Source organism: Equus quagga, chromosome 9, assembly GCF_021613505.1.
Source record: "Equus quagga isolate Etosha38 chromosome 9, UCLA_HA_Equagga_1.0, whole genome shotgun sequence".
Classification (NCBI taxonomy): domain Eukaryota; kingdom Metazoa; phylum Chordata; class Mammalia; order Perissodactyla; family Equidae; genus Equus; species Equus quagga.
The window spans coordinates 76051692-76073298 of NC_060275.1; the positions used below are offsets into that span (position 1 = coordinate 76051692).

Sequence of the window (21607 nt, forward strand, 5' to 3'; positions counted from 1 at the left end):
ATACCATGCTCATGGATGGAAAGATTTTATATATATGTCTGTCAGTCATAATGTCAGTTCCACCATAAAGTCAATGTTATCACAATCAAAATGCCAGCAGTCTTTATTTTTTTAATGGAGACTCACATTCTTATTCTAAAATTTATGTGGAAATATAATTAGCTAAGAATGGCCAATAGAGCTCTAAAGAAAAAGAACGAGGAGTGAAAACGTACTCTGTCAGATATTGATACCTATTATACAATGTAATAATTAAGACAGTCAATATTGACACAAAGATAGAAAAATAGCCCACAATGCTGGTCTTATACATGTTTTGTTAGGTATATTTCTATATATTTGACATTTTTGATGCTATTGAAAGTAATGTAGTTTTGTAAATTTTAATCCTGTTGCTAGCATCAGAAATACAATTGATTTTTCTACGCGGCCAACTTGCAAAACTCCCTGACTAGTTCAAATACTTTATAGATTCTTTTGAATAACAAAGTCATATTATCTAGAAATGTTGATATCTTTATTTATCATTTTCCAATCCTATGTCTTTTGTTTGTTTGTTTGTTTTTCTTTGCCTTTGTCCTTTGTCTGGGCCTTCCAGGACAGTGTTGAATAGAAATGGTGATGGCAAATATTTTTTTCTCTTTCCTAATCTCAAAGGAAAAGTTTTCGACATTACAGTATTAAAAGTGAAGTTTGCTGTGGCGTTTTAAATTTTTTTGTAAATATTCGTTATTAGATTCCTAGATGTTAAATTTTTATCAAATGCTCTTTCTGAATCTATCAAGGTGATAGAGATTTCTCTTTCATTCTATTAATCTGGTTAGCTACAAAGAATTGATAGTTTGAATGTTAAATTAACCTTGCATTCCTGGGATAAACTGAACTTACCCATGGTGTACTATATTACTGTCAATATTTGTTAATGTTTTATTTAAGATTTTTGCATTTATCACACGAGAGAGTCTGACCTGAAATTTCTTTTCTTTTAATAACTTTGTCAGGTTTTGGTATCAAGGTTACGCTAGCCTCATAATATGAGTTGAGGAGTAGATATTGGATATTTGTGATTTTTCTTATCTTATTTCTTCCTTGGTCAGTCTCACTAAGGGTTTATCAGTTTTGTTAGTCTTTTATTAGGCTTCATTGGTACGCTCTACTGTATTTTAAAAAATTTTCCATTAGTTTCTATTCATATTTTTTATCATTTCTTTCTGTCTCTTCTTTGGGTTTAACTTGCTGTTCTTATATAAGCTCTTGAGATAGATCCTAAGATAACTGATTTTCAGGCTTTTTTTCTTACCCCAAATATACAGCTAGACTACAAATATCCCTCTAGGGTCAGTTTAGCTATATCACACAGATTTTTCTTTGTAGGATTTTCATTTTTATTTAGTTCAAAATGTTTTTACATTTCTGTTGAGAGTTCTTCTTTGATCTAAGTGTTCTTTATAAATGTATTACTGAATTTCCAAACATATGGGGATTTCCGAGTTATCTTTTCGTTCTTTATTTCTAGCTTAATTCCACTGTAGTCACTTAAAAAGAATATATATTCTGCTGTTTTTAGGGCTGTGTTCTACATATGTGAATTAAATAAAGTTTTTGAATCATATTGTTCATATTTTCTCTGTAATTACTGATCATTTTTCTGTTTATTACATCTGATAAGAATATGGTGACCTCAGCTTTGCTTTGTTTGTTTGTTTGTTTTCTGTCCTTTCACCTTCAATATTTCTATATCCTTTTATTTAAGGAATGGCTCTTTAAAAAAATTTTTTTTAATTTTTTAAATTAAAAAAAAATTTTGGGGGGGAAGTTTAGCCCTGAGCTTACTGCTGCCAATCCTCCTCTTTTTTCTGAGGAAGACTGGCCCTGAGCTAACATCCATGCCCATCTTCCTCTACTTTATATGTGGGACGCCTACCACAGCATGGCTTGCCAAGCAGTGCCACGCCCGTGCCCAGGATCCGAACCTACGAACCCCGGGCAGCCGAAGCGGAACATGCGCACTTAACCACTGTACCACTGGGCCAGCCCCCCAAGGAATGGCTCTTATAAGCACATATAGTTTTTGTTTAATACAGCCTACCAATTTTTGTTTTTTAATTGAAATATTTAATCTGTTTGTGCCTTATGTAATCATTGATATATCTGAGTTTAAATCTATCATCTTATTATTTGTTCCCCATTTGCTTCATCTTTTCTGTCCCCCTTTTCTTCTTTTTCACTTTCTTTTCATTTGAAGTTTAAAAAAATTACTATTATTATCTACTTTTCCCCATCTATTTGCTTGGCAGTTATAAATCCTTTCTATGCTTTTAGTGGTTAACAGAAATTATTACGTCCATTATTGACTTATTAAAGCCTAAGATAAACTATTACTTTTGCCATTTAACTTTCTATATGTATAATATGTATATATATATCTGAATATATATATTCTGTCTCCATCTATATCCGTATGTATATATCTATCTCCCACTGGTTTTGCTTCTCTGGAGAATCATGACTAAGACAACAAGCATTTACTGAGTCTCTATCAAGGCAGTGTTCTGCCTTCCTGTTTTCAGCTTTCATTTGTAAGCAAATGCCCTTTCCTGGGTATATTTAGTGCTGCAGTTTTTGTATTTCTGTACTTCTTGCTGTTTTATAGGTTTTGCTCTGTAAAATGGCCCCCAAGTACAGTGCCGAAGTGCTGTCTAGTCTTCCTAAGCGTGAGAAGGCTTAGTGTGCCTTGCAAAAGAAGTATGTGTGTTAGATTAACTTTGTTCATGCCCGAGTTATAGTGCTATTGGCCATGTGTTCAATGTTAGTGAATCAAAAACATACATTAAATAAGGTATCTTTAGACAGAAACACACATAAATCAAGGTGGTGTATTGGATGGTTGATGAAAATGTTGTGACCAGAGGCTCACAGGAACCTAACCCTGTATTTCCCCCAGGAGCAGTGGTTCAGTACAGCTACGAGTTGCTCACTGACGGGATATGTTCTGAGAAATGCGTTATTATGCAATTTCATGGTTGTGCGAACATCATAGAGTGTACTGAAGGGGAAGAAAACTTGCCGCCCCAAAATATGTCTCTTTAACATAGGATTATTTTAGGCTGACTGTCTTTAAGAAAAAAAAGACTCAGAAAGTTTTTCTTGTTACCTCCCCCTTAACTGCCTAAAAGAATTCAGATAAAAAAACCTGTCTCAGGAAGTGAGCTACCACCTTAGCATAACATGAACTAGGTGGTAGACAGTGAGGAATGTAGAAAAGCCTATTTATTGGGCTACCTCTGTGTTCTTCTGTTTCTGTGTGGCCGAACACTTGTTTTCTAAATGTTTACTCCTTTTCACCCACCTGTGAATTTCCTTCCTTCCCTTTGAAGTCCCTGACTCTCTCTATCCCCCAAATCTTCTTTTGTCTTTAGCTGAGGATGATATTTAAGGTGAGGGTTTTGTCCGTTTTGGCAAGTTACTCAGTTTTCCCGAGTTTCTCCCATGTATATATGTTATCAAAATTTTGTTTGTTTTTGTCCTGTTAACCTGTCTCATGTCAATTTAATTCTTAGACCAGCCAGAAGAAGCTGGAAGGGTAGAGGAAAATTTCTCCCTCTCCTACAACGAAGCTATATGGTACTAATCTTATGGGACCTTGTTGTGTATTTCATCTGTCATTGACCAAAATGTCATTAGGTGGCGCATGACTGTATTCACTAATTCAGTGTTCCCAGTGACTTAATAGAATATAACTATTATGAATAAGAAGAATCAACTGTATAAACATTTTGTTTAAGCTGAAAATATGGCCAACGAGTATGTATGTTTAGACATTTTGTAGAATTATAGTCAACCCAAATAAAACGGGACTACTTTTATTGAATTTTGGAAGACACTCTATTCTCCTTTGTTTAGGTTAGTTTCTTTTAGCAGACATTAACTGCTAAATATGTCGAGTAAGTCAGGTGCAGTTGACTTAGATACAGCTTGTGCCCTGAAGGAGCTCCCATTCTACCATGGAAGGCAATGAGATATGTGCAACCAAGAGTATTGATGTTGATTTGTATTCCTGGAGCAGATATCAAATAGAAAGAGTCAGAGAAGGTCCAGGCTGTTCCTGAACATCAAGGAACCCATACAGAGAATAACCATGGAATGTCCAGAGAGCAGATATCTACAACATGTCAGTGAAGGTTGAGCTTATCTTAGAGCTCCAGGGATTTACAGATGGAAAGGATCCTAGAGGCTTGGCATGGGATAAGGACCCAAGCATGTGTAGACATAGAGCTAGAACCAGAAACCAAGTCCCGTGGTTCCAGTTGAGCCCTTTCCCGCTAAGCCGTGGCTGCTCTGCGTGCTTAAACTAATTATTGGGGTCTAGGTTTACAAATGAGCTCATGTTCCAGAAATTCCACTTAGGTCTGACGTTTAAAGTCAGTCCGAGATTGTTTTAGGATGAGCTCCAAGAGGTCTATTTTGCTGTGTTTGAGCATTTTTATAGGAAAAGTTTCACAGATTTCATCTGATTCTCAAAGGAGTTCATGATTCTGAAAAGTATAAGAACTTGTGTTCATATTCAGAAGTCAACTTTGTATCATAAGTGGTAAACTGGATTAGGGTTAATAGTGCCTTTAACATTGTATTTTGCATCCCTATCAATTTGGTAGAGTACTGTCTTTTTTTTTTAAAGAAAATGCTCATTGTTGGCTAGAGTGTGGTGAAACAAACCTGCTTATACTGTCAGTGGCAATATAAATTAGTACAAAATTTCTAAAAAAATCTGATACCTTTTGACCCAGGTACCAAATTTGCCCTTCAAGAATCTATTCTAAAGAGGTAATTAGAAAACTGGACAAAAAATTATGTACGAAGATATTCATACCATTGTTGTTCAAAATATAAAAACTAAGAATCAAAGTAAATGTCTAAAAGCTGTTTGGTTTTTTTTTTGAAGATTAACCCTGAGCTAACATCTGCTGCCAATCCTCCTCTTTTTGCTGGGGAAGACTGGCCCTGAGCTAACATCCGTGCCCATCTTCCTCTGCTTTATATGTGGGACGCCTGCCACAGCATGGATGACAAGCAGTGCCTAGGTCCACACCTGGGATTCGAACTGGTGAACCCCAAGCCACTGAAGCAGAACATGTAAACTTAACTGCTGCACCACTGGGCTGGCCCCTAAAAGCTGTTGTTTTAAAAGATGATTTAATATAATAAACTGTCAGTGACAACACGTGTGAAAAAATGTCACTAAATCTATAGTGTAATTGGGATTTGCACATATGTGACTAGAAGAACATGCGTTAACAGAGGTTATCTCTTGGTAATGGAACTGTAGGTGTTTCTTTTCCTTCTTTATTTTTTTCTGTATTTTTCAAATTCTCTAAAGGACCATATGTTTTTATAATCAGAAAAAACGTTAAATAGCATTTTGTCCCACTTGGCCTGTGACTTACCTAAGGGAAGTCTTGTTCTTTCCTCTTAGTTTCTACATTTCAAAATGTCTCATCGCTTGTTTTGGCTGAAAGTTAAAATGGAAACTCAGTGATTTCATATTTCTTCAGTTACAGGCCCCTTTCTTCCCATGGTGTCATTTCAGCTTGAACCTTTGTCCTCAGCTCCCTCGCCAACCCTTGCCTCTCTCGTGTCCTCCTTTTTGTTCTTTCACGGATTTTTTTTTTTTTTTAAATTTCAATCTGCCTGCTCTTCTTTGCTGGCATTAGCCTTTTCTCCTCTTATCTGTTGGGGATGTGATTTTACCATTCGTTTCAGATATTCACTCACCTCCTCCTTTTTTCTTTGTTTCGTTACCCTGGTTTTTCACTTTGGAAGGCGAAAGAAGCGTTTGTGGGATAGTCTCTTCCTTCCTCAGAGCCTTGGTAGTACTTTTGTGTTGATTTTTAAATTTTTATTCTTTTTGGGGGTGCACAAGTATTTTCCCACTATATGAGCAGTAAATCTGCACATGTGTGTACACAGGTGGGAATGAATACATGTGCTCGTGTGTGTGCATGTATGTGCAAGAATATGTGCCCGCGTGTGAATACATGTTCTGTCCTTCCAGGTCAGGAACTGTGTCATCTCCTATCTACTCTGCAGAAGCAGGCACTCCAGGAATGCTGGTTGCCTGTTGGCCTGTGTCTGCTCAGCGACCTTTCAGAGCTTGGCGCCTGGGCCGGAGACCGTAAGCACAGGAGGCGAGTGTCCTAGTCCACTTTGGCGCTAGCAGGTGTCTGTACTTTGAAAGCTTTGATGAAGATGATGCAAACTGGTTTGGCTCTATGGGCTTTCCAGCTGCTGCCAGGCTGGTTCCCAGCCAAGCAGAGTGACTTTTAATCTCTCCCAAAGCCTATTAACTAGCAAAGAGATACAAATATTAGATAAGATAGTGGAATTAGATTTATACATGCGTGAATGCAGGACTGAATTAAAATGACACCTCGAGAAAGGAGCTAAGGACCAAATCAGGAAACTCTCTGAGTCGAAAATCAAGGCTAGGATTTACAGAATGAAGATTTTTACATGTAAATTGGAATTCAAAGTAGATATTTGTAATTGGAGTACTATGCTTACTTTATTTTCATAAATCTAAGGTCTGGCTTTAACGTTGGCTCCAGGGCGGATCTATCCATCAACATTGAGCCTTGAGAACTTGCCTGATGAATCAAACCTATGAGGAAAAGAGCAGGCAAATGTGACACTGGCTTGCACGGTGCAAACCCCCGTGGCTCCATCATAAAGGGCTCAGCTCGGTGGCTCCTAGTGGAGAAAAACATACCTTGAAATGCCGCCCGGGATGCGGAGCTCTTCGTTCTCTATTCAAAAGGCAGAGCTGGGTAGAGAAAGGGATAGCTGGTGAGACAAATGCTTTCCTCTCATGTTATTTTCTTAAAACCCAAAGTCACATGCATGAAAATTGGACTTTATTAAATTGACTTGATTGGAAACAAGCATGCAAATTGTACAAAATTCTAAAATGTGCCAAAACAGCGGAGAGAGAGCCCTGCTGTGTGTGGAGGCTGACGAACAGTGCTAATGCCGTAAGTGGCCCTTGCCATGAATGGCCTTTGGGAAACACTGTGAAAAAGTTGATCTTTTCTCCCACTGCCCCACTTTCCACTTTCTAAGCCATTTGACAACACTTCCTCTGGTTTTCTCCTTCTAGTTATCAAATGCCGCCTTCACGAGAAATGTTAGCTTTCAGAAATGATCGATCAAGCACAGCTTTGTGCAAATGTAAGATTGATATTAATCTCATTTAGGCATTTGAATCCGACATTGCATCCTTTGTTTTGTAACAGAACACAGGTTTCCTAGAAGCCGACTGGTGACGCACTTTACGCTTTTGTGTGGGGAGGGCCAGAGTAGGGGAGCGCTCCAGTTTGCAGCCCATGTTTCAACCCCTATCAGGTATTAAGAGCACGATTAGACAGGAACTCTTGTGGTATTGGGGGTCTGGCTTCTCGTTTAAAAGCATCCCCTCTTTTATTCTTACCATGATGAATTTTAACTTTCAAATAAAATGTCACTGCATCAACTTTAATGTCAGATAAATTTGAAAAAGAAGATGCAGCCTGCTGGAAAAGATAGTGAAAGCGATTCCATTCCAGGCTTGGAGCTTATTGAAGTTGATCAACTGTCTAATAGATTCAGACTGTATTTGGATCATCCTCCTTTGGCGTCCCCATTTGAGCGTGGAGGAGGCTGTTTGTAACCTGATCTTTTTTGCAGAAAGAATGAAACTGCCTGAGGGACAAAATAGAGTGTGGCGAGGGCTGGAATAAAGTCTCAAGGCTGCTGTGCTATACCACATACCTTGAACAACAGATGCCACAGAAATCTTTTGAAATAAATGTTGCCTTTGACATGCCATGCTAAAAATAATACCTGAAAAGACCTGAAAAACTTGAAAGAACTAGAGAAGCAGGCTGTAGTTATATAAAAGTAATATGCAAGATCACGGAAGTAAAAACAAAACAAAACGAAACAACAAAAAATTGTATAAAGTAAGACGTATTAGAGCTTTCTTAGTTCCTAAATAGCTAATGATAATATATTCAGAACGGAAGTAAGAAAGGCACCAGAAAACGGGATAATCCCTAGGAGACTGCAAAAGCCTATAGAAAATGATTAAACAACCTAGGTAGGGTAGACAGACTGCCCTCATTCCTCTAGATGCCTCATCTTTCTTTTCCCTCTTGAAATTCACCCTCAGAAAACCTTACGTTGTCACCTCTACCTGGCCAACTCAAACATGGTCCTCTTTGTGAACTTCAGTTACCTGCACATCTTATAGATGTCCCTGTCATTGCTCATGGCGTGTCTTGTCACTCCGACTCGGCTCTAAGCTTACTAAGATCAAGGAACATGTCTTTCATATCTTTGGAATTGCCTCTGTAGTTTCAGTAAAATAATTGTATCTGCAAATGGTGTTTACTGAATGTTGCCTAACTCACTAGGTACCTCCAGAGCAAACAAAAACCTGAATAGAAAGATATTTGAGTTTGCTTCTATTACTAATGTTTATGCTCCATATTCTGAAAAATCTGTAGAAGACCGGATAAGATAAAAGTTGGAGGAACAAGTTGTAGATACAATGGTGAGAATGCAAAAGACAATAATGTCTTGACATAAATAATAAAGATGTTAAGAGTAATAATGATCCAACAACTTGACATTTCTATAGTGCTTGATTCTTCTGAAAGTACTTTCCTATAGTAAAGAACAGACGGATAAAGGAAGGAATAGAAATGAATGCGAGGAATACCAAAGAAACGAAGAGATAAAAAAGCAAAACGACAAAATAAAGGCAAAGAAAATAAAACCAAGGATAAAGAAATGGAAGGAGAATTTACTAACAACTTGGAGCAGTTGTTGGCTAAATTATGCACTGGGTAGGGTGTCAAGTAAGTATTTATAACCTTGATATTCTTTTAGCAAGTAGAGTGTGCTGTCTATAGGTCATGGCATGCTTTCCATCAAGAAGTCGAGGAGGGAGTGTCCTGGATTCTCTAACTCTCTTTCTCTCCACTTTATTCACTAGGGTTTATATTGATGCTGGTATGGCTGTCTGTACTCCAGACATTCTACCTACATCATCAAAAAGATAGAGAAGTGTGAGAGATACTCCACTAGCTTATTGCAGCAATTTCACAGAAGCTCCATTAGGCTCACTGCAGAGAGCACCGTCAATTTTTGTCCCTGTAAGTTTCTGAAAATTTTCTAACCTTAGGAGGCAGATCTCAAATTATCGTCAATAATGCTGAGTATAGGAACTTATTATAAAGAAGTTCCAAGAAGAAGATATCCCTACTGTATTGTAGAACTGATCAGTTCTAGAAAAGAAAAAGAGCAGATAAAAAGTTCTACCTGTCAGGTATCAGAGACCACAGAAAGGTCCACAAATGACCCTTATTACTGCTGGCGAGGGATGAGCTGCATATGTTAAATGGTATTTAAACAAGGTGACCTCCAGCAGCATTCCACAGGCGGCAAGCTTCTCTTACTTTTGGGTCTGTTTTGTTCAGAAATTATATTCACTTTAATTGAAGACCAGGTGACCCACACCAAAAGTTGGGATTCGTACATTTTTGAAAGTAGGTTAGGAAAAAGATGATGGTCAAGATAAAACTCATCAAATCCTTAGAAAATTTTGTCTGAATTGAAATGAGAGGAGAAATTCTCTTGAATTAGATTTGTTTCCTGTTGAGAACACTAGCATGGAGACAGAGTTTTATTTTAATTGCCTTCTATGCTGCTGAAAGCATGGATCAGCTATTTTCAAGATTCAGAGATACTGTTTTGGCAATATTTCTGCTTTTCACACTTCAGGTCTTGAAACAGAACAGAGAACTTTTTCCCTTGGCAGGTTGAAGAGCTGGGTTCTGGTCCCAGCTCTGGCCCTGCGGCTGACGTGACTGGTCAAATCATTTAATCTCTTTCAGCCTCAGTTGCCTCAACTGTAAGAGGGGATAATTACATCAGCCCTGCTTTATAATAATAATAATTTCCACTTCTAAATGCCTGCCATGTGCCAGATACTCTGTTGTGCCTTTGGCATATGTTATCTTGAAGTCTCTCATCAACTCTGCAAGGAAGCTATCATTATCATTCAGGTTTTACAGTTGAGAAAGCTGAGGCTCAGATCACTTCAGTAACCTGGCCCAGGTCACACAGCAAACAAGTGGCAAAGCCAGGATATGTAGGTTCACACAGCCCCTTCTCAGCTCTCCATGAGATTCTGAGGTTCATTTAAAAAGACATTTGTGAAAATCTTTTGAAGCAAAGTTCCTTGTAAATGCCTGTTATTATTACCATTATTATCCTGATGAATATACATGAGTTAATGTGTATTTGTTGATTTCCATGTAGGTGCTTAGTACCGAGTCAGATAGCCTTTTGGATGTTCTATGGAATTAGGTATTTTTCCCAATGTGGTATTGTGTAAGGTGGATTATAAGCAGATCTTAAATATTTCCAAGTGGTATTGCTTTCATCCTTGGAATCAGGTGTTAGTTTCTTTGGATCATTTTTGGAGAAAAAAGAAAAAAAGCAAAAATGCTAATCTAAATTGAACAAATGTTGCAAGAAACAAAACCCAATTGCACGTAGTGAAACCTTCAGAGCCGGCGAATAAAGACCCCTGGAATCATGAGAGCTGATAGGAAAGCTCCACAGTGGATGAGAGAAATATACCACAGGGATTAGCAAATTTCTGCTGAAAACTCATGTTTTCATGACCCAAAACAAATGTTCTGGACCAGTGTAACTTTTCCTCTCTGATTCTTTGTTTATTTTTTGAGTCTTTAACGACCAATAGAGTTGTTGAAATTTGCTTGATGAGTCTATCCTTGCTTCACGGGTATCAGACTTCCTGTGCGAAGATGACTGGGAATCCACACAACTCTCCTAAAATAAGCATAAAGTTTTGGAAAGAATTTTCTGTTGCGAGAAACATCTTATTCCCAAAGAAAGCCAGCAGCATGGGATCGCTTTTTTCCCGGGGAGGAAGCTGAGGGGAGCCAGGTGGTCCAGCAATCAGGAGTGAACCTTCAGGACAGGTCAACGTTCGGGACAGACTCCTCCATTCTTTCCCCTTGGTCTGTGGAAGAGCTGCTTAAAGTCACAGTGGAAGTTCCCAAAATTCTGCAGAAGAATCAACTGAGCCAAATGTTTCCTCTGTTTCCTTATGTATCAAGTGCAGATTAAAAAACCCACCTTAGAACGTTGTTGTGAGGATTAAACGGCGTAACGCATGCGGGTCTCCTGGCACAAGACAGTCCTCACTACCGAATCCTAGGCTGTATTCCCAAATATGCTTATCCAGTTGTTCTCTAAGTCTTACCATGAACTGTTTATTCTGTTAGGCCACAAGGTAGCTAAAGAGTTAAGAAAAATGCCTTTGAATTGAGAAAGACAGAGGAGGCTTCCTTTCTACGCCCCACCAAGGATCTGTGTTGGGTGGAATATAGCCTTCATTGCATTTGGTAAATGGGACCAGCATGAGTGCCATAAAGAGGGAACAAATGCCACTGGAGAGCTGGCTGGCTGCCTGTCTTTGGTCACCTCAGTGAAATGAATGTTGGCCACTGACCCATGCATTTTTCCGCAGGTGAGATGAGAGAGGGTAGCCCATGTCCAGTTCTCCTATCAGACATTTTGGTCACATTTGGGCTGGGCTGAGGCAGAAGCCCATCTGGAAGGATAGGATCACTACATGGCCAGGCTTGGTTGTCTTTGGCTTAGAGCTTGGATTTGGCTGAAGCTGAATAGATAAGATTGAACAAACTAAGCTAATTATACAAATGATATTTGTAAGAAAAAAAGCTGGATACCATAAGAGCTGGACATCAGCCCTGTTTTGCTGTCTGTATTTGGTTATATTCTTTCTTAAGTAAAGGAACAAGAAGGCAGCTTAATATTGTCCCTGTAGCCCTCTGGCCACAGCCGCTCAGAACCCTGCCCAGCCCTAGCAGCCAAGATGCTGGCTGAGCTTGGGGTCCAGTGCACAAGTTCCTGGGCCTCGGGTGATGGTACTTGTCATAATGCCTTTCAACATTTTCCTGGCACTGTGAGAGGCAGAGTCAGTGTTTTAGGCTCTGGGGACTCAACTTGGGCTGTGTTTTACTTCCTGCCAGTGTCATCTCGTGGAATGGGCTCTGCTTGGGGAGTCAAGGGACTATCATTTCAGACACGTCACTTTGTCTATGAGTCTCAGTTTTCTTGGAGCAACGGCATCTCGAACCTGGGTTTCAGTGCAAATAATCCATGAGTCTGTGGTCTGCTTCTGCCGGGTGCATGGAACTGTGTTTGTGTTTGTGTGTGTGTGTGTGTTTGTGTGTGTGTGTCCTCCCTCCCTGGCAACCCCCCAGTTCTGGGGATGTTCCTCCAAACAGTTCTTGGTCCCTCTTCTCTGATCCAAATTTCTCTGTGCAAAAGGACAAGATTAAGTTTGAATGGATCATTGTTTCTTATAAGATAAACAACTGCTGATAAAGTCAGGGGATGACCTGTTTCTGAAGCAGACAGCTGAGGAGAAGTTTATGGCTGTTCTATTCCTTAGACTCAACCAGTTTTTCTTCTTGGAACATGTTTTATGGAACTTGACTAATCACCCTGGCAATATGTCGCTGAAGTTCTCTTGGCTACAGATCAGAGTCTCTGATACACTGCACTGACAATGAGAAAGCAGCAAGAGGCAGGAGACAGCATTTGCAATGAATTTTGGAGTCAGACCCTAATGGGAAAGCATAAAAAAGATAGAGATAAAGTCTGGAAGAATTGCAAATGACCAATACACAGGGAAAAACTCTGTTTTCCCTAATGATGAAAGAAACGCAAATATAAATAACAATACTATCATTAACCCCTATCATTTTGGTAGGAATGTAGATGGTTGGTTAAGCCTGGTGTGCCTGTGAGTGTGAGGAAATTGGCACACTCCTGCAGCTACCTGATACAACCTTTTGCAGGGCCATTGGGTATGTACTGAAATGTAAAATGTATAGTCTCTGCCCAACAATTCCCAGGGTAGGACTTACCCTAAGGAGATAACTACGTGAGTGTAAAAATATGTTTGCAAAAGCATATTCAGAGGGAAAACTAGAAACGACCTCAACGTTCATCAGCAAAGGACTGGTGTAGTCAATTACAGTAAATACCTTCCAGGAAATCCTGTGTAGTCAATAAAAATGACAATGCAGAGCTTTATATGTGAGGTGGAAAATTATTTAGTGATACAAAGCAGATTATGAAACAAAATGATCACATTTATATAAAATTATATTAATAGGAATATGGGAGGTTTTTCATTTAAATCTTAAGCAGTAGGATAAGAATAGATTGAATAACAGTAATAACAACTGCTGATAAAGTCAGGCAATGACTTTTTACTTTCTTATCTGACTTCCAGCCTGGCCACTTACCAACTCTGTGTCCACAGGGAAACTTCTCTAACCTCTCTTACTTTTGGTAAAATTAGGGATCGTAATATCAACCTCTTAGAGGTTACCGAGGGAATCTAGCAATAAAACGCATGTCGAGCACCTGGGATGATGTAAGAAAACACTTTGATTTTTCGTCATTCACGGTTTCCATTTTACTTTCATTATTTGAGTACAAACAGTTGCGCTCCTATGCCCACTATTCAAAGAGAGAAAGCTACGTATGCTTTGAATAGCTTCCATTGATTTAAATACAGGAAGAGCCCCAGTTCCAAATATGTGGAGCAGTATTTTCCTAAGGCGGCAGTGTCAGAAAAAGGTCATATTGACTCATTGTTTTCTGAAGCCAGGGGAGGAGCTTGAGTGACGGATGCTGTTGAGTAGCCTAAAACAATATTTCATTCTTGTCATCCTTACGCAGTTTAAGACGAAGTGATTTTGGACAGATCTACAGCGTCTCTCTTGGTTTGGAAGAACAAAGCTTTTGTTATTTATGCTCTTAAACAACAGAGCTTTGTCCTATACTCAGGAGCATGCAAACTAAACAGAAGATTTCCTGAAGGGCCTTCCTATTTATTGTGAGGAGTGATTCCAAGGGTAAGTCGACACGGTTAGCTCCAACCACCTGTGGAGGGCCCACATCATCAGCAGAGGAAAATGGCCAAGACTCACAGGAGCACAGCAGCCAGCCACACTGGGGATTTCATTCCCCTGTATTGTGCTGAAGTTGGTGGACTCAAACATTTTAAAACTGCCTATTTACTTGGGGCCTGCTTTGTCTTCCGGAACAAATAACCTTTCATTGCTTTCTGTGTCTGAGGCAGAAAAATGAAAATGCCAATATTTTGAGTGTTTTTCCTTTGGGAACTCCTGGTCCATAGACAATTGTTTCAAATACTCCTGCGTTATTATCTTTTCAGAGGTGTTGATGCTGTGGGATGGAGGGTGGAAATTAGGGTCAAGTGCTTTCATTAGTGGCTAGCGTTAGAAGGACACAAATTAGACTGTCTCTGTCCTGTATCCCTCTTTATTTCTCTTTCCTTGCATTAAACCAGCTCCTGGCTTGCTACAAACTGCCACGCTATGTACGATTATTACTTAGCAAAAAGTCGAGCCTAAGTAGAATATCTGAGATGATTCGTAATAATTATAGCTAGTCAGTATTCGAGCGCTTGTCATGTGCCAGGCTTGTGTTATGTGGTTGGCATGCACTATTTTGATGCTTCTCAGTGAGGAAGCCGTGGATGACTGGCTTTACAGGCATCAGAGGTGCCAGTGAAAATGCAGATTCCCAGGCTCCATTCTAGACCTAGCAGATGAGTATCCTGTGGTGGGAGTCAGGGATCTACCGTTTTAATGAGCACCTTCTGTAACCCTGACGTGCCTGAAGTTCAAGAGCTGCTGCATTGTTTTATTTATTTTTTATTAATTTTTTTTTGAGGAAGATTAGCCCTGAGCTAACTACTGTGAATCCTCCTCTTTTTGCTGAGGAAGACTGGCCCTGAGCTAACATCCGTGCCCATCTTCCTCTGCTTTATACACGGGACGCCTACCACAGTATGGCTTTTGCCAAGCTGTGCAATATCCGCAGCCGGGATCCGAACCGGTGAACCCCGGGCCGCCGAGAAGTGGAATGTGGGAACTTAACCACTGTGCCACCGGGCTGGCCCCTGCTGCATTGTTTTATAGTACACGTGGGACTCACGTGCAGTCTGCTCTCCTTTCATGCTTCTCATTTCTGTGCTTAAATTCTTGCTGCAAAAAGAAAAAAAAAATCCTATGGACTGCGAGACATGGAGCAAGCTATGCCTCTTTTAGTTGCTGGTGATTACAGATGAGTCTCCACAGTCAAATTGCTTTTGAGCCACCAAGTATTTACCTCTATTGTATGAGAGTTAAATAAGTGTGAAAGCTTTTCTTGATCCACGGTGGCCTATGCTCTGGCTACAGAGAGGGAAGACTCAGGGATCATAGAGGCAGGACTGTTATGAGTGGTCATACAGGTTGTGCACTGCTCAACCATATGTGGTGGCTTTGCATGGAGGAGTGAAAACTTGGCATTCTCCTTGGCCCAGGGTATGCGTGTAGGGCTGACCCACTCCTGATAGGAGAAGGTGGCTTATGTGCTGGTCTGGTTCCCAGGCCCAGAAAACCCTGCCTGCCTTCTGTGTGTCTTTGCTGTCATGCTCCAAGCGGCCTAAATTGTTCAAAGTGGTTATTTCTTTGGTTGTCAGCTTTATTTCTAGAAAGCCTCTATTAAAATGAAGTGCTGCTTGGAAGATAACAGGAACATTTAATCATATTGGCACAGACTGGTTTAACCTGGCTGCCCTGAGGATGACACACAAAAGGACTCATTTAATGGGAGGAGAGGACAGGCCCCTCTGTGGGCCACTTAAGTGGAAGAAGCTGGGGAGCGTATGGAAACTATTTGGGGCGGGGATGGGGAGGGAGGCAGAGGTGAAGTGGGAGGGGGGCTAAAGAGAAACTGGACCTGTGTACAATTCTAAAGGTCACTCTCCAGTATACTATTTTCTAAAATTCTCCAGCCCCTTCCATCCTCCTGGTGAACGTCCAGCACTGAGTAACTCTCTCCTCAGTCTTAGGCCTGGACTGCAGCGACGCCACAGTTGCCCAGGCCTCAGTGGCACAGGTGGGCCTGGGAGAGGGACTTCATGTCTGACTCTGTAGCTGAACCTGCAGACAGGGAAGAGGGAGATAATCTCCCACCTCTGAATCTGAGACCCCCTTCCCTTTGCCCTCCTCAGCCAGGAGCAGGATAATTAGAATAATGAGACTGAGGTCATTCGGCTCCCGGCCAGGCCCCATACAAAGCTTTCACATATACCATCATTTCAGGCAACCATGGTGAGCTTCCTTGCATTTCTCTATCAACTTGTTGAGAACGACCAGAGGTGATTCTCTAAGTCTAGCAAAGTCTGTCTGCGGGATTATTAAGCCCTATCGTTTAATTTCATTTTGGATCTTGCAGAAAAGTGCCCCAAATTTCATTTTTAAAGCATTTTTTGCTAAATGGAAAATGTCCCCCAGTTATCCCACTGGCTATTTGTCCTTTGGTGCTACTTCATGTGGTGAGTGGTACTGAGTCACTAATTTGCCCAGCGGGGAATAACCACCTTCCATGGAGAGAGGGTGACTAGAAAGGGGTGCGCTGTGAAGGAGAGAATTCTCCTTGGGCTTAATGGTGGGCACTAGGGAAGGCCATGCAGACTAGCGGGAGGAAGCAAGAAGCATGGCTGTGTGAGAGAGTGTGGGCCCCCTCAGGAACTGTGAGCAGTTAGATGTGGCTGGTGGCAGTGTGTGTGGGAGTGGAGGGAGACGGGGGCCAGGTCACTCATGAGTGAATGAATGAACAGATGAATGAATGATTGGGATAGAAGTCCATAGTTCTTTCCTAGGGTGCTGTTCCCTCCCCAAGCAGACTCTGTTTTGTTCTCTGCACCTTCTCTCTGAGAAATTCCCATCAAGGGGAGGAAAGGAGATAAATAGCTTCGATGTTCTCTCACATTTAAGCTGAGAAGTCAGCGTGAATTCTAGACATGGTTCACGTATTTGGATAACCAGCACAGCTGTTCATGATAGGTAGCTCTCTTTTTCTCTCCCCTTCAAATCTTTTTTGGTTAGGGTACCATGACTGAAGATTAATGGCTTCCATTCTATTTTTGCCTTCATGCAGGAGTCTTTAGCCTGAACTTTGTACCAACTGTCATGTAACTCATGCCTGCTACAATTACCCCTTTCCGTGCCATGTCCTAGGTTAGCATCCTTGCGTGACACATTAAATGCAGGGCAGAGTGAAAGTGGCAAGTGATACCTGGCAGAGACCTGACAGTTAAGAGTGACTGACACACCTCCTTGAGCTGTTATCTCAGAGGCCTTAAGACAAAATCTTACTTATAAACATTCCCTGAAATGAGATATGTGATGTTAGTAGGTATATTTCACCATATCTGGCTGTACGGTAATTCACCTCCATGTTGGATGTTGTGTAGCACATTTATTGCGATGAACCTAATAATAAGAACAAAAATGACAGCTTTTTCTTAATGATTACTCACCAGGTAGCAGACTCAGGTCTAAGCATGTATTTCCCATTTGCTTTTCACGCCAGCCCCGGGAGCTAGTTACTGTATGTGACACCTTTTTACATATGAGGAAACTGAGGCATGGAGCTAAGTAACTTGCGAGGTCTGCAGTTAAGAGTCAGAGCTGGGATTTGAACCCAGGCAGTCCGACTCGGAGTTTATGCTCTCAATCTCCATGTTATAATGTGTATACGTTGCTTGAAGTGAACAAGTGGCATTAGCACCAAACATTAAGAGTGCACCCCCAATCTTTCTTTGACTAAATGTAATTGCCAGTTTTTGTATCTGTCATGTTGAATGGCTTTTGAAAAACTTCGACAAAGAATAAGGTCACAGAACAATGGACACTTCCATTCAGATCTCATTACCTAGAAGAAGAATTTTGATGACGTATGAGAGCAGAAGGATGTTGGTTTGTGTCAATGTTAAGTGTAATATGTTTTAGAAACTTGTCACATGCATTATTAGTATGTTTCTGTACATTATATGTTTAGGAGAGACTGAATTAAAAAAAACAACAAAAACCACTAACCAAATTCCCCTTATGTGCCAACAGCACATGAATTTGAGGTCTACGTACCGAGATAAAGTGTTTTGTTATCTGAACCAAGAACGTAAGCTTGATCCCTACGAGGACCACAGACTCACGTCTCTAGTACCCATGCCTTTTTATGTAAATGAAAAAGTCTTTTTGGCTTTGTTAACATGAGGCAGGCTTTCTCGCTGACATTTTTCTAAGCAGCTATTTCTCTTTCCGTTTACATCATGTGATGCTGCATTTAAACTGTCAGCAGGTCTTTACCAGCAAACTGGTCCTGAGGTCTAGGGTTTCTTTAGGCGGAGTCCAGCATTGTGAAAACAATGGGGCAATTTATCCAGATCACCTGGAACAGAGTGAATACCCTGCCAATCTTAACTGGTTTGACACTGATGTGGTGAGTCTGAAGGTTTCTGATAGTTTTCTCATGAGTGACCCCTTCGACTACATAAACTGCAGGGCCAGACAAATTAGGTTATGGGCCTAGAAATCATTCTTGGCCCAGATTTTGGGACACTTTTCAGTCAACCGTAGCTGCTTTGATACTTGAGATTTGCTGACAGTTCTGAACCAAAGTTCAGAAAATGGTTGGCATTCCTGAGCTACTTTCCTTTTATCAGGATCAACTTAATTCTTGTCTGTGAGATTGAGATCAAAGAAATGAGTAAGAACTGAATTCCACTGTATGAGTGACCCTTGTATACCATGAGCTTCTTAGTGCCTATTGCAATTGCCAGCAAATATTAATTGATAGTGATGACAGGAGATAGTATCTGTAGCCAGAACCTGCTAATACCATGAAGAGCTGATGATGATGCCTGCTAGAAGCAGACTCTAACACATTGTATAACAATTTTAGGCAAAAGAAGATGACAGTATTGGCAGTATAATTTTTTTTTTGAGGAAGATTAGCCCTGAGCTAACATCCACCCCAATCCTCCTCTTTTTGCTGAGGAAGACTGGCCCTGAGCTAACACCTGTGCCCATCTTCCTCTATCTTATATGTGGGACGCCTGCCACTGCATGGCTTGATAAGTGGTGTGTAGGTCCACGGCTGGGATCTGAACTGGCGAACCCCGGGCCGCCAAAGTGGAGCACGTAAACTTAACTGCTACACCGCTGGGCCGGCCTCAGTAGTATCATTTTTCAGTTTCCCCCTCCACTGCCTTATTTTCTAGGCTAAAGAAAACAAATGTAAACAGCGTAATTGGCTCAAGTTGTATCATACTGAGACATCACTTCCTTTGTTTCAGTGTAAGATTTTCCCTGCTATGTGACAGCTCTGGGTAGTAAATATCTAAATCCCCCTAAAATTGCCAAGGAGCAGTAATATGTCTCAAGTGATCACAATTATTATGATTATAGGAGGCGGAGGCAGTGCTGATCTTTCAGAAAACTCTCATCATGAATATGTTTTGGGATCAACATTACTTACTAACAGATGAACAGCTTGAAGTTGAGTCAAACAAAACCTTTAGTGTTTGTAAGGGTCAGGGGGCCAAGGGTCAGTGTGTAACTTAGCTATATGTTGACACAGAGAGTGGACAGAAGGCATGAAAGCTTTTAACTCAAAGACTTGGTGGATGCTTGTGGATCATTGCCTTGGGTGGTGAGATGGTTGTCTTCAAAGTTGTTGGAAGTGAAGTCTTCCTAGGGGAAATTTCTGGGCAAGAATACAAGTGAAATGGCTTAGAGGCCTCAGTTTGAAGTATTCTTGCCTTTGTCTGTTGACAAATGGAGATTTGAACATGGGAGTTCAAGGGGATTTTAATAGAATTTTATTAAGGGAATGGGAAACAGGAAGTTCTGTGTGTTGAGGATTCAGTGACAATATTACCTTAAGAGCTTGCTTTCCATTTCAGACTAGAGAATCCATGCTATCTTTGAGTAAAGGGAACAAAAATTTTAATAACCTGGCTTCCTCAGAAGGTTCGGTTCTCACATAGTCACTGTAGGCAGCAGCACTGTCAAATAAACAAATGTTTAATTAAATGAAAATATTTAAACAGAGGAGAAACAGTCTTTCCTGGCTAGTCAAAAATTGGACAATTCAAGAGCAAACCTTGTGGGGAACTGCCAATGGATTACTTTTTCTGTTCTCTATGTATCGCCATATTTTTCTTCTTAGTGTCAAATCTCAAGTTGAATTCAATTATCTACAGCAAACAAAAAGTGCATAAATGCCTCTTCTGTTACTATTGTTTATATTTCATCACTAAACAAAGCAATTTTCTCTTCCCAGCTTTTCCCTTTGGGAGCACATAAAACTGACACGATTTGAATATTTCGAAGGTTCTCTTGTCACGTCAAAAGCATTATAATTGATTTAGTTATTCAAAGTTTATTACAAACATTTTTTGTTGCTAATGTTACACTCATAACAAAATTTGTTGAAGAAACACACTATTTGCTGAAGATTTGGCAGGATTTGTCATTAGGTAAAGTACGTCAAGTGTCCAAGGGTGTGGCGTTGGGGTTACGAGTATGTCAATTCCATTTTGTTTTGCTTTCCTATTTTAGCCACCTCTTTTGACTTAAAAATGTTTTCCACAGATCCTTTAATAACTGCAAACCTAGAAGTATAGTATAACAAAAAGTTGATATAACTTAACACTTCAAAATGTAATGGGGAATAAGGAAAAAAATTGCACAGAAAACAAGAAAAACTTGTGCCACGGGGGCTCTGTTGACTCTCATGTCCTTCTCTGCCACAATGACCCCAGCATGGTATATTCTGGCACATTCTTCTGTGGCCTAGGTGCCAAGGGCCAGAGGAGCTTAACAATAACCTCTCTTCCCAATTTGCTCTCTGAGCATTGCTGTTTCCTTTAAGACATGAAAAGCGTTTAACGGTGCTCATGAGACGCCTTTTCTCCCCTCCCTGCCTCAGCCCCAGTTATTCTTGTTTCTGGGCGTGAATGAAAAGGCTGCCCATCTGAAAACATGGCTCTAAAACTGCTCTGGAAAATGATCTCTCTTCCTCCACAAAGGATCATTGTGGTTTCAGGTTTATTTCAAGTACCTTCAGGCTCCCTCCCCTCGTACTTAATAACAAATGATCCTACAAAAGATTAGAGTGGAAAAAGGTAAAAGCAGATGGAAGCATACTAGTTGCCTGAGCGACTTAATGTATATAATTTTGCCTCGGCGTGACTCCTGCTAAAAATAAAAAGATGAGAATTACCTCCGGTTTTCACTGCTGTAGCTGCCCTTCGGTTTCCAGGGGCAGCCCTCTCCTTTAATGCCGGCACTGTTAGGATTGCCAAGCCAGGAAAAGCTCTTGCTCCAGGTGTCGTTGCGTTTTCCAGGGTCATCTGTTCTCCTTTCCTCAGACGATGAAGCTGCGATTTCTCTCTGGCCTGGCAAGGGAAAGTGATTCCAGATAAGCAGATTATTGTGTGGAATATCTCATCTTTGTTGTTCTAGCGCAGTCCTTTCAGCTTTCCAGAGCCAGTTAGACTTGTTATGAGGAGCTAAATGATTGGCTGGATCTGGGGCTCAGTTTTCATAAATTATAGCCCAGCGTACGAGAA

The 21607-nt window shown here is 40.5% G+C and overlaps 1 protein-coding gene and 1 long non-coding RNA gene across 2 annotated transcripts in view; one reads left to right on the forward strand and one right to left on the reverse strand.

Annotated features, from left to right (window-relative positions):
- Positions 1–21607, forward strand: part of PDE4D (phosphodiesterase 4D) — a 1409587-nt gene that overhangs the window by 50955 nt on the left and 1337025 nt on the right. The window lies entirely within an intron of this gene.
- LOC124244656 (uncharacterized) lies at positions 19846–21527 on the reverse strand. The gene is made up of 3 exons (XR_006890079.1): positions 21259–21527; positions 20137–20230; positions 19846–20038 (listed from the first exon to the last, which is right to left on the reverse strand). It is a non-coding gene; the product is annotated as an uncharacterized LOC124244656 (long non-coding RNA).